This window comes from Grammomys surdaster, unplaced genomic scaffold (genome assembly GCF_004785775.1).
Source record: "Grammomys surdaster isolate TR1022 unplaced genomic scaffold, NIH_TR_1.0 131, whole genome shotgun sequence".
NCBI lineage: Eukaryota > Metazoa > Chordata > Mammalia > Rodentia > Muridae > Grammomys > Grammomys surdaster.
In genome coordinates, this window is record NW_021604589.1 from 7,741,938 (window position 1) to 7,754,619 (window position 12,682).

The 12,682-nt window shown below is 37.8% G+C and overlaps 1 protein-coding gene and 1 pseudogene across 1 annotated transcript in view; one reads left to right on the forward strand and one right to left on the reverse strand.

The window, feature by feature from the left end:
- The window catches only part of LOC114616719, a 27,575-nt pseudogene extending 24,128 nt beyond the window's left edge, over window positions 1-3,447 (reverse strand).
- The window catches only part of Mid1 (midline 1), a 327,852-nt gene that overhangs the window by 155,341 nt on the left and 159,829 nt on the right, over window positions 1-12,682 (forward strand). The gene's annotated exons all lie outside the window — the stretch shown is intronic.

Below are 12,682 nucleotides of genomic sequence, written 5' to 3' on the forward strand. Positions count from 1 at the left end.
ACACACACACACACACACACACACACACACACACACACACACACACACAAGTACATTCTGCTGCTGGTGGTGACTTTTTCTTTAAACCTTCCAGGAAAAGTTCAAAAGCTACTTTAAAAAAATATTCTTTCAACATAATTATCAAAATAATGCAATCACAAACACCATTTCAAGTAGGTCATAAAATCAAAATTCAAAAAAGCATATGTGTCGCTTTTATGGAGCTAAAGTTAAAAATATCATTACCTATGTCAAGCCAATAGTATTTCACATTGCATGGTTTATGTTTAAAATTATGATGGTCTGAGCAGAGCGTAGTGGTGAACACCAGTAACCTATGTAATTTGAAAGCTGAGGAAAGAAGAGCAAGAGTTCAATGGCACCCTGAACTATATTGCCAGACCCATGTCTAAAAGCTATATTAGAGTGGCAGCTAGAAGTCCTTGAAAAGTGTTAGATTCTTCTGCTTCTCTTAGGGTTGTTTGTATAGAAATCATTTTCATGGATTTCTTTTTTTAAAACAAATGGATAGATAAATATTGTGGCTCTATTATTGTGCCTGCTTGTAAAAGGAAAACATTGCTCTAAATATAGAATGACTCACAAACTGACAGCTATGCTGACATTAGTGGGTACTCGTGTTTATGGTTAATTGCTCATATCTTATACATTATGATCCATTGTAAGTAGAATTCTCCAACAGTTCCCCATGGTGCTGCATTTAATTAGTTGATTTATTTTGAAATATATTTTAAATTAAAATATAATCAGATCACTCTCTCATCACTTTTCTTCTTCTAACCCTTTCTATATTTTTCCACTCACTCTCAAATTGATGGCCCCTTTTTCTTGTTACTCTTGCTACATGTGAGCCTGTGTACACACACACATGCACACACACACACTACAGAGTTCATTTTGTTGTTTGTGTGTATATGCTTTCAGTGGTGACCACTTCACATTGGATAACCAATTATTGAAATTGTCTTTGATCAAGTCTGACTTCAGCAGCCATGTCATAACTACTCAGTGTTCAAGTAGTGGCTGATATGAAGACTTGTGTTTATCCATCTCATGACTAGATTGAAATCTACAAATATACTGGTAATATGACACAAAAAAAGAACACGGTGGCATAACTTGGAGCTGTAATGGTAAACAAGTCAGTTGGGAAGTTTGTTACTTTTTCTCACAACCCAGAACTCATGAGATGTCAGACTAGCTACATGGGATACTGAAAAATGATCTATTTCTGTTCGTAGGAAAGAAACAAACTTTTCCAGGGTTTAATGGACACTTGGAATTATCTGACATAGAAGTTGTTTGATTGACAATAAAATAATATTTATTGTATCCTTATCATGCACTCATAATTTTAGTGTGGTAGAAATTCTTTGGATTCTAATTTGCAGATACAGAATGAAAAATTCAGATATGTTAACGGTGTTTCTCTCCTTGCATCATTCACCTGTTACTGTCAAGAAATAAATGGGCCTTTTCACCATATTAAGTTTGGCTTTTGGATGGATAAACAAATATTTCAAAGTTCCATAGTTTTGGGTTTTTTTTTTTGGTTATGTGTTGTAATAGGTTGATTTGAACTACATAGACCTTCTTCTTTAAAAAATTATCTGTCACACACAACAATCCAGAGTTTCAAGATTCGTTAGTGCCTTGGTATAATAATGTCATTAGAATGATTATACATTTCCGCTTTTCTCTCTGTTATCTTCAGTAAATTAGCTTATATTAGCAATTGGCTAGAAGATGGCTGTCTAGCTTCATACATTATTGCCTCACTAACTACATCTGAGAGCAAGAAGTAGAGTCCCAGCCCCTACCTGTTCTGAACACATACTCCACTGCCACCTTTTAATTTTAATCTGCTATCAGAACTTCTCCTAGAAACCTACTAATAGGTTTTCCTTTTTATCTCATTGGTCAAAATTAATTCCCATGCCAGTCCTTTAACTAATTGCTGGTAAAGTCAACAGTTCCCAAATTAGTCATTCACTAATAACATAGACGTGTTAATGACTTTGACAAGCTCCACTCCCTAGTTATACTGTACCATAAGATAGTCTAGAGAGCATCTATTTGAATCAAGAAAGAATTTTAAAATTCTTTTAAAGTGATCTTCCTCAGCCCTCTAACTTTACAAATTGGTAAACTGAGTCTCAAACTAGTTAATTGATTTTTTGGTTTATAAAGCTGATAAATGCAGAGATAAAACTGAAAGTGATTTTTTTTTGTATGAGAGCCATTTCAATGTGAACCTACACATCATTACACTGTAGTCAATTGACTATCGAATAGAATATTATGGTAGATACTTCTTACTTGGGTGTGTGCATTCGTACGCTCACATGGGAGCCCAGGCATGCACATGCCAATGCCATAGGAGAATGTTAGAGATCTTCCTTTATTACATTCCACTTTGTCTTTTGAGACAGATTCTCCCTGACCTCAAGCTCACTGTTTCTGCTAAGCTGTCTGGCCAGTGAGGTTGCAGGATCTGTCTGCCCCTATCTCCTGCTCCATACTGGAGTTACATGCACTTGCAGCTTTTGACTGGATTCTGGGAGATGGAACTCAGGCCCTTATGTTTGCATACTAAGTGCTCTTATACACTGAGTCATCTTTCCAGACCCTTTGTATAATTTTTATTGTAGAAATCGTAGGGTCTTTGAGGAAAGGGGGCATTTTATTGTGTTTTGAATGGTGCCTAACACAATGTGATATATACATCCTAAATGTATAGATATATCCATATGTACATAGATACACACATAAATTTCATTTCTTAGGAGTAATACTGGGGAAATTTCACATCCATTATAGAATGATATACTAGACAAACAAATATATATGCAAAAATCTAGATGTGGGGATGGTAAATAAAAATATGGAGAACTAGAAGATACAGATTAGTAGATGAAAATTTGCCAACATTTAAATGAGAATTACTGCTGTATACCTACTTCTGAAGGATTACCCTTTCTACTGAAGTGTGTGGATGAGCTAGGAAAATATCAGAGAAATCTTAATTCACCATGTAAACATTAGGTCATATGTATATCTTACACAATAACATGATGTCAGGGATATCACCGACAGCATACCTTTGCGACCAAATCCAGCAACCAGAACCTCATCATTTTCCTCAATGAAGTTCAAGCAGCTGTCATTGGGCACGAATGCTGTGATCTTCTTGCCGTTCTTAATGAGCTGCACCCTGACACACTTCCTGATGGCAGAATTTGGCTGTTTGGCTTCAACCCCTACTTTTCCCAGCACAATTCCCTTTGTATGAGAGGCACCCCAAAATGGATTGGCCTTGAGGGCTGTGGCCAAGTGGGCTTTCTTGTACTGTTTATCATGCCACTTCTGGTCCCATCGGTGACTGCGGAGCTTCCGGGCAGTACGGAGACCACGACACTTGCCCATCTTGCCAGCGCCACGGGACCGAGAGAAAGAGAGCATGGTGCAACCCTTTAATACAGTTCCTCATGTTGCAGTGATGCCCTGAACCTTAAAATTATTTTGTTGTTACTTCATAATTGTAATTTTTCTACTGTTATGAATCATAATGTAAATATCAAATATGCAGGATATCTGATATGTGACCCACAATGGGGTCATGGCCCACAGGTTGAGAACCACTGTTTTAAAGTTTTGTGAAGATGTTGCCATTTGTTAAGAACTCTTCACTTATTTACCAAATTTAATTGACAAAAAAATACTTTTCCCCTCCCATAACTTTTTTAGAAGAAAGAATGAAACACCTTTTTTAGCAACTTGCAAGTGTGCACTTCTCTAAAAATTTTCACCTGAACTTTAAAATTTCTGTTTTGAGTAGAAACTGGGTTAAAATACATTCCCCCTAAATTTTTCTTCAATGTCTGGAAATGGGGAAAGAGGAGTTTGTGCATTCTCTAAGTATATCTGTTTAAATTACTCTCTGTTAAATTTTCTTTCCATTTCTATTAGCATGTTGTGTTATATAGTTAAATATTTCCTGGGACTATATCAGACCCTTATGTACACTGGTCTCCTGAAGTCAGAGAAAAAGCTGGAAGTAATTTTATGTGATCCTGACCACTCAGCCCATCCCAGCTTGTTCTTATTACAAGGACCACTAAGCAGATTTGAACTCTGCCAGCAAACAATTGTAGAACCATCATAATTTGGAGCAGGAAAGGATGAGACTGTCTGATATAAAATAGAAGCTTGTATTAGCTTGACATGCACATACCCTCCCTAGCAGATCCTGAAGCAAAACTTTCTTGGAGGAATATTGCAGGCAAAGTGGTCTTAGGGAGGAGCAATCTTATGGTTGAGGCTTGAGTATTAAATCAAACACAACTGGAAAGGCAGGTAAAGAGCAATATCAAGTTACATGCCCCACCCCGCCCCCCAGTAGCTAAGGTTCATCTCAGGGAGTGTTCCGGCGAACTTAGAAAAATGAGTCTCTAAATTTCCCTGTTGTGAGAGATAACAAGGTCCCATTCCTTGACAGTAATGGCTCCATGAGAATCAACTCCATATGTTTTGGGGTTGTGAATCCAGGACTGCCTAAGAATGAGATTCTTATTTCTACCTGAAAAGCCTGAAATGGAGAAGTCCATGTATACATAGATAGAGGCAAAGCATTCAAGTTGAACCAAAGGAAATGTGTTGAAACCCAAGTAGAAAATGGTCACTGTGGAAGTGGCTAGCAGAAAAGATCTTTGATGTGGTCCTTAGACTGCATTGGGTGCTCAAAAACCCAATGATCTGGGTTTAATGGTTTATCAGAGTAAAGTTCAAATATTGTCGCCTGTCGCCTGCCTTGGTGAGGAGTTCAGTGGGTTATCCCAGACCACAAAGGTTATATATATATATATATATATATATATATATATATATATATATATATTAAAGAGAATGGAAGCCAGCCATTCCAATTGATTCCTTGTTATGTTGGCCTTCGGGCCATTATGTTGCCTCTGTCAAGGGTATACTGTTGCTGTGGTACCAAATCATGAATGTAAGGTTCTGTGCTGTTGTACCCACAGAGTCTGGGCAGAACTTGAGACATTTAAGGCTTGTGTAGTAGAAATGACAGAAGCAAATGCATGAGAAAACAAGATTGATAATGAAAGGAATGACTGTGAAAAGAAGCCAAGAGAGGCTTAAATGCAATGGGGCCTTTGATGCCTCCCTTGGATTCTCATCATCTAGGATTCTTTCACTTTCACAGCTTAAAAATGACAGTTTTGTGTCATGCTTGGAAGTTGGGCTGAGTAACTGTCATCATGAAAACTTCAGAGCCTGTTCTTTCTCTACAAATATTTGAGGTAATAATGGAGGAATGCTAAAGAACAGATCAAATTTAATGGGCCTTTGTGGCCACACTGAAGGCTACTCTATGTAGGGGTTTTATGTTGCTACTGGTGCTTCCATTGCCCCCACTTTTCTCATGTAGGGGAAAATAGGGAAATGATTATGTAAAAAGAGAAAGGATGGTCTCCTGAAATTTAAGTACCACATTTCTGGAATTTTTCTTAGGAACGGGTTCGTTTTGTCAACATTCCTTTCTCAGTGCACTTAAAGGGCACTATTTATTCAGGATGGAGTTGATGCAGATCCTCACTTTGCAGCCCAGACTAAACTCAAACTCATGGCAAACTTCTTGCCTCAGCCTCCCAAGTATTGGACTACATATGTCAGCCACCCTATCCGGAAACATTTAATGAGTTAGCAGTAAGATGCATAGATAGGTGCCCAGTGCGGAACAAACAATAAGGATATTTTGTATAAGAGAACCCTCTCTATCTTTTCTCTGAACCCTGAATTTTAGTCGCCTATATTATTTTTTCCATTTTTATTTTTTGAAAAAGATTTTTTTGGGGGGTGCTTGGGAGGAATGCTATGATTTATAAAGAGCAATGTGACGAGTATCAGAAGTTCTCAGATGTCATTGTTCTGCCATCTGAACAATTCCGATGACCTACCCATTTGCCAAAACTGAGGCATAGTGCTGCTGATACATTACTCTTGATTTCTCGTGCTTCCAAGTAACTGTTGTCTCTTTTCCTGACATTAAATAGGAGCCCAGGTCAACTAAACACTAACATTTCTCTGAATTAGGATACTTCTTTCTGGATTTTTGAGACAGGGTTTCCCTGTATAGCCTTGGCCTTCCTGGAACTCACTCTGTAGACGCCTCGAACACAGAAATCTGCCTGCCTCTGCCTCCCAAGTGCTGGGATTAAAGGCGTGCGCTACCACTGCCCAGCTTTGAAGTCAGTTTTAAAACAGGTATTTACGTGTTCACAAACTTGCCTTCCTGTGGTCTGAAACTCCTGAGTCTTATCTAAAGATGTAGAATATCTGGTTTTGAACTAAGCATTCTAGGCTTGTGTGTATAAATGTCATCAGAAACAGGGCAGAAGATTGTAGCACTCTTTTGAACATCACAGTTGATGCAGATGAGATGATAAAATTCTGAACATCGTAGACAAAATGTCTCAGTGGAAATACTATCAGTAAAAATGTGTGGTTCTCTGTCTTAAACAGATGTTCTCCAGCTGGGAGAGTTGTAACGACAAAAAATGCATCCAAGTCCTGCTAATGGACAGACCTCTGAACACAGCCTTCCAAGGCTTTAAAATATTTAGATTGCGTAAATGTTCTCAGGGCTTAAAAATGAAAATTCCAGGTGTCAGTCACTACTAGTTGACCATCTATTTGAAATATTTGGAGAGTTGGAGATAATTTTGTATTTTGTACATTTCACCAATGTGGAATAAGGAAAATGTAACCCATGGCAACAATGGTCCAGTTTCTCAGCATCTAATCCCCAGTCCATCTGCAACTGGCCTTGACACTGATGAATTCATTTTCATTCCAACTAAAGCAAGTCTGGGCTGCTTCCCTGAAGTCTTATGAGTAGTAACTTTCATTTTGGCAACACCTTATGACTGTGAAGCATGGAGGACAAGAGATCTGACTTCTTGAGCTTTTGACATCCAGCCACCAGAGGCTGCTCTGATGCTGTCATCCTCTTTTCACTCAGGGTCCAAATTCCACTGGTGAAGCTTGTACAGACTGATTTCCTTTCTGTTGCTTTGACTTTTCCTTTTTCAATACAGTTCCCTGGTGGTCTGCTGTTTGGAGTGGATGATTAATTATAGTTAAAGAGGAACTGCTGAAAGGAAAAAAAACCCAATTGATCAGTGTTTTGCCTTCCTCTCTATTTTTAAACTCTCAATCTTGTTCAATTTCATTTAAATAAAAGAATTAGTTGGAGTAGAAAGAGGGGTGCTTTCTTACTGCCACTGGCTAATTGTTCATTATTATCTTCTGCATGTTAGTGCAACAACAACAAAAACAGAACACACACACAACACACTTCTGAAAGGTTTTTTTTTTTGCTGTTGTTATATAAAAAAAATGAAAGAAGAAAAGAAAGAAACCAAAAACCTTTATTCCATATGACTCTGTCTTCCTGCTGCTTGGTAGAAAGCTCAATAGCTTTTCCCGCATCATGTCTGCCTTTGACCTCCATGTTCCCCACCATGATGATAATTAAATAAACCTCTGAAACTGTAAACAAGACCCATTTAAAGTTGCTGTGGTCATCTTGTCTCTTCACAACAATAGAACACTGAGTAAGACAGCGTCTAAAAAGACTGTTTTCATTGTTTTGGTACACGTGCTACAAATTTCAGAGTCCCACAGTTAGGAAACTGACTGTGTCAAGAAGTAGAGTCCAGAGCTGGAGATGTGGCTCAGTTTGTCCAGTGTTTGCCTAGTGCCCATCATGTATGAAACCCTGGTTTTGTTCTTCAGCATTTCATAAACCTGGGTATGTTGGCTCATAGCTGCAATCCGAGTCCCGGAAAAGCAGATAGGGGAGGAACAGAAGTTCACAATTACTCTGGAATAGATTGTGAATTAATTTCAGCTACTTGAAACCCTGTTTCCAAATGCGAGAGAGAGAGAGAGAGAGAGAGAGAGAGAGAGAGAGAGAGAGAGAGAGAGAGAGGGGGAGAGGGAGAGGGAGAGGGAGAAGGGAGGGAGCGGGAGACAGAGACAGAGATAGACAGATACACACACAGAGAGGCACACATACACACACACATACATAAACAGAGAGAGAGAGGGAGAGAGACAGACAGAGAGACAGAGAGAGAGAGGCAGAGACAGAGAGAGACAGAGAGACAGAGAGACAGAGACAGAGAGAGAAAGTTTGTAAGCCAATGCAAATTCTACATTGAGTGTTTTTTTCCTTTTTTTGTTTTCGCTTCCTTCCTCCTCCTCTCTCTCCCTTCCTCCTCTACCACCACCTTCTCCCTCCTCTTCTTCCTTTTGCAACAAACTATACAGATTACTTGAAGAATCTCATTATTGCAATTTCTTCTTGTTTATTTTCTCCAAATTCTATGACAAATCGAATAAGGTAACTTACACACACACACACACACACACACACACACACACACACACACACATATATATATATATATATATATATATATATGAACTGGGAGAAATTTTTCTATTAATTTGAACTTATATTTAAAAACTTCACATTTTTAATAATGTATTTGTCTTTATAAAGAAGTTCTTGATAAATGGTATAAAAGCATAAAGGAGGAGGGGGATGGGATAGGGGGTTCTAGGGAGGGGAAATGAGGAAAGGGGATGACATCTGTAATTGTAAATAAATAAAATATCCAATAAAAAAAGAAGAAAAAGAAGTTATTGAGAAAGCATGAAACATTTTTAAATGTTTGGGATCATGATGTCTACAAAACTATAACTAAAAGTTTTAAAATTGATATTTGTGTTTTAAGATTGCACCATTATACAGTTATAATAGTCAAGACCACAATATGCATGAATAAAGGGATACATAGTGTCTCATATCCTCAAATAGAAAACTCTAGCCATGTTGTGTCACTTGTAACATGTTTCACTAAGTATTGGCAGAAGTAAAATTCCAGTGAAAGTGCTGGATCCCTTCTTCCAGGCAGGTTATGCTTTTCAACTTTCCCCTATGGGAGAAAGTTTGCCCATGAGTAATACCTTATTAAACCATCATGATTTAATGTGGCATATTTTCTCTCAATTTGCATGCCTGACAGTCGACTTCCTAAATATTACATGCAAACTGAGCCACAGAAGAAAAGTAGACCCACTGAAGTAGCATTAGGTCAGCTTTTGTGGGATGCATTAGTGACCTATCTGAACAAAGACAGGGGACTTAGGCACAGAAATTCACAACTTGGCCCTGAGCCCTAGGAGGTGGCCCTATTGCTTTCCAAAAGCATTGCATGACTCACTATTAAACATGCCAAGAACAGACAAATTCCAGGCAAGGATAACATTCACTGATTGAACTGCAGTTAGACAAGTCATATGAAGATTTTCTCACTTGCTTTTCCTTGAGGATCTCCCACATCATTTCTAACTGCGTCTGCATATTATGTGTCAAATGCACAAAGCAATTATATTAAGATAAAATTGTTAGTTTTAAAGACATGTGGTTAAATTAATATAACCTTCGGATCATGTATACTTTACTAGATTGTACTACCTCCCAGTGAAAGAAAAAAATGTATCCATAGCAACACTTTTATTAAGAGCATAGGATCTAAAAGGATATTCATCCAGAGATGAAAACAAATTCATTAACTATGTGTGATGTTACTTGGGCCTAAATGCAACTAGGAGCATGATTTCAGAGAAGAGGCTGTTATGAAACTTGTGCAGCTTATATGCTCATTTTTAGTAAAATTTTTCTACATTTTCTTTATTACAAGTGTGTTTTTACACATAGTACACTGTCTTCTTTATTTTATCACAACAGGATCTTGTTCACATTCTCAAAGTCTTAACCTTTTGTCTTTTGCCATAAGCTCAAAAGTTCTGGAATTACAGACATATGTAACCATACCCAGTATATGGAATATATATATATAATCAATATTATCATACACTTTGACCATATTCCTTTTATTATATAGAATATATTATACATATAATATATATAATTTATATTTTATATATTAACGGAGTATGGTCAAAGTGCATGATATACTTGAATAACCTTAGGTTTCAGATATTTAAGATGTTGACCATCCTTTCTTTATCCCCACAAATGCCTACCATGTCTTACAAAGAACCTTCATTTACTGCTATATATGAGTCATTGATGGCCATTTCATGAAGGACTTAGAAGGGAGGGGGGTTAACCAGAGAGGGCACATTATCATGTCATATTGCATAGTCTTTTTGTTGTGAGGTCAACTAAGAGAAGACCATCCTGCTTTCTACAAGTGTGTCTCTGATAAAGTAGTTCTTTTTTTAAAATAGCTATGTCATATGGCATGTGCTACAAGCAAAAATCAGGAGATGAATTTTGTGTGTAGTTGGCAAATTGAGATAAGAGAAAGGGCACCTTAGGAACATGCCTCTTTCACCTTCTCACTAAATAGCAAGTGTTGGGGAGATTATTTTTCTATATTCTTAGGTATCACAAAGAGAAATTCTGTAAATTAAAACAACAAAATACAGAATACTGGGAGGAAAAGTCGACAATTTTATTAACATTTGTGTTCACAACATTTCAAAGAAAAATTAATGAAACTCATAGGAATGGTTAGATTTGGGGGACCTTGATACAAATTTAAAAAAGGAAAGAAAGGCTTAAATTTGGGGGCAAAGATAGCAAAATATTTGAAGAAATGCATGACTATTTATCAGGTTTCTATGCATCATTCTTAGCCATATCAGTGGAGAGTGTCAAGCCTGAGCAGAAAGATGTTTTAAGTCACTTGCTCAAGACATACAGGAAAAAAATAGGTATGGCCTAGCCTATGTACATTTTGAAATATAGATGAGGATTAAATACTGGTCATAACCTGGATTTATTAGTCTTTAGGGGTCAGGTTATCTTTTATATATCACCGATTAACAAAACAACAACAACAACAACAAGAAATCTACAAACATGCCCTGAATACAATGAAAGCTGTGTTTAGAAGCTCATAGGCCAGACAGTACAACACAGTGAGGAGAGATGCAGAAGAGAAGAGGCTCAGGAGAATCTCATATGCAAACACTTTGGGCTGAAGGACTTGGAAGGGAAAAAAGCTAACTTCAGGCATTATGGCTGGCCCTAGAGTTCCTTGTGAATGTACTGAACAACTGTTTCTTCCTGTTCCATATCTGGAAATCTATAAATGCGTTGCTGTCTTAAGTGTTATCGCTGACAGTTTCAGCTGCATCCTTGTAGAATTTCTCACTCTAGGGAGGGTTTAAAAGGAACTTTCTAATGATGGGTTCTTTGTTATGATTTTCACGGAAAAGGCTTCATCAATCACATCAGCCATGAAGAGAAACACAATTGGACTAATCCTTTTTCCAGAATCAAAGCTATTAACTGCAGTGCTGTATTTCCTTGGGAACAAAAAATCAAATACTTGTGGTCAATTTCTACCCACCATGCCACAGGTAGTACAAACTTTTGCAGCTTATCCACTTATCTCTTGGCCCTTATGTAGATGATTACACCATAGTTTCAGATTCCCTACCAACAAGATCCTGATGCAAGACGAAGGCTTCTCCTGCCAATGACTCTTTCTGCATTTAGCCTCATCTCAGTAAATGCCAATCCCAGGACTCTAGATGTTTCAATCAAGAATCATGGACGTTACCCTGGCCCTCTCTTTCTTTATGAGCTTTGTCCATGTTATTAGTAAATTATACTACCATCAGAAACCCACAAGTCACCTGACCTCCAGTCCCAGCCCTGTCCAATTCTCTTCTCCCTCTCTCTGTTATTTCCTTCCTCTACCCTTCCCTCCTTCTCTCCTTCCCACACATGTTCCCTCCCTTGGTCTTTTCCTCTCCCCCAACCCTACTTTTTATTTTTTTAAACACCAGACTAGTCTAGAATTTGTGATCATTCTGGCTTCATGCTCCAATTGTTAAGACTACAGTTGTACAGCAACACACCTAGTGACTTCCCTACCATCACCTACCCTTCCCCAGCCTTTTCTTTAATCTCACCTTGCCAACTGCTTTCTGCCAGAAGTGCCACTTAGCTAAAAATATCAATTAGATATTATTCTTCAGCTCTAAATCATTTGTGTCACCTAGTTTTGCCACACCAGGCCTCCCAGGTCTTCTGGTGATTACAAAATTTACTGGATGTCAAACAACACCCCCCCCCACACACACACACATGCAAGCACACAGGCACACAACAGTCATGCATTCTTAAGATCTCGACATCTGCAGCTGTCACCTTTATTTGTTCTCTTCCAGACAGGGCAGTTTCTTTAAATGTTTTTTGTTTGCCCTAAGTTGGCAAACACTGCTCCTCCCTGCTAATCTTTTATAGAGATGTAAGTCTTTTTTCCTTGTTTCCTTCAGGCTCTGTTGAGATGTTCCCTTAAAAAAAATCTTACTCATCCCACTAGTACTTGCTTTATCACTTATATCACCCCTGTCACTATGAGACAAATTTTATTCTATTTATTGATTTATTCTTTTCTATTTCCTATCCATGAAGGCAGTTTGAAGCTTATTGGTATCTGTCTGCATTACTAGTGCCTAAAATAATGTCTGGCATGTGGGAAATGCTCAATAATACTTATAGAATGAAGAATTGTTCATTCTTTCTTTA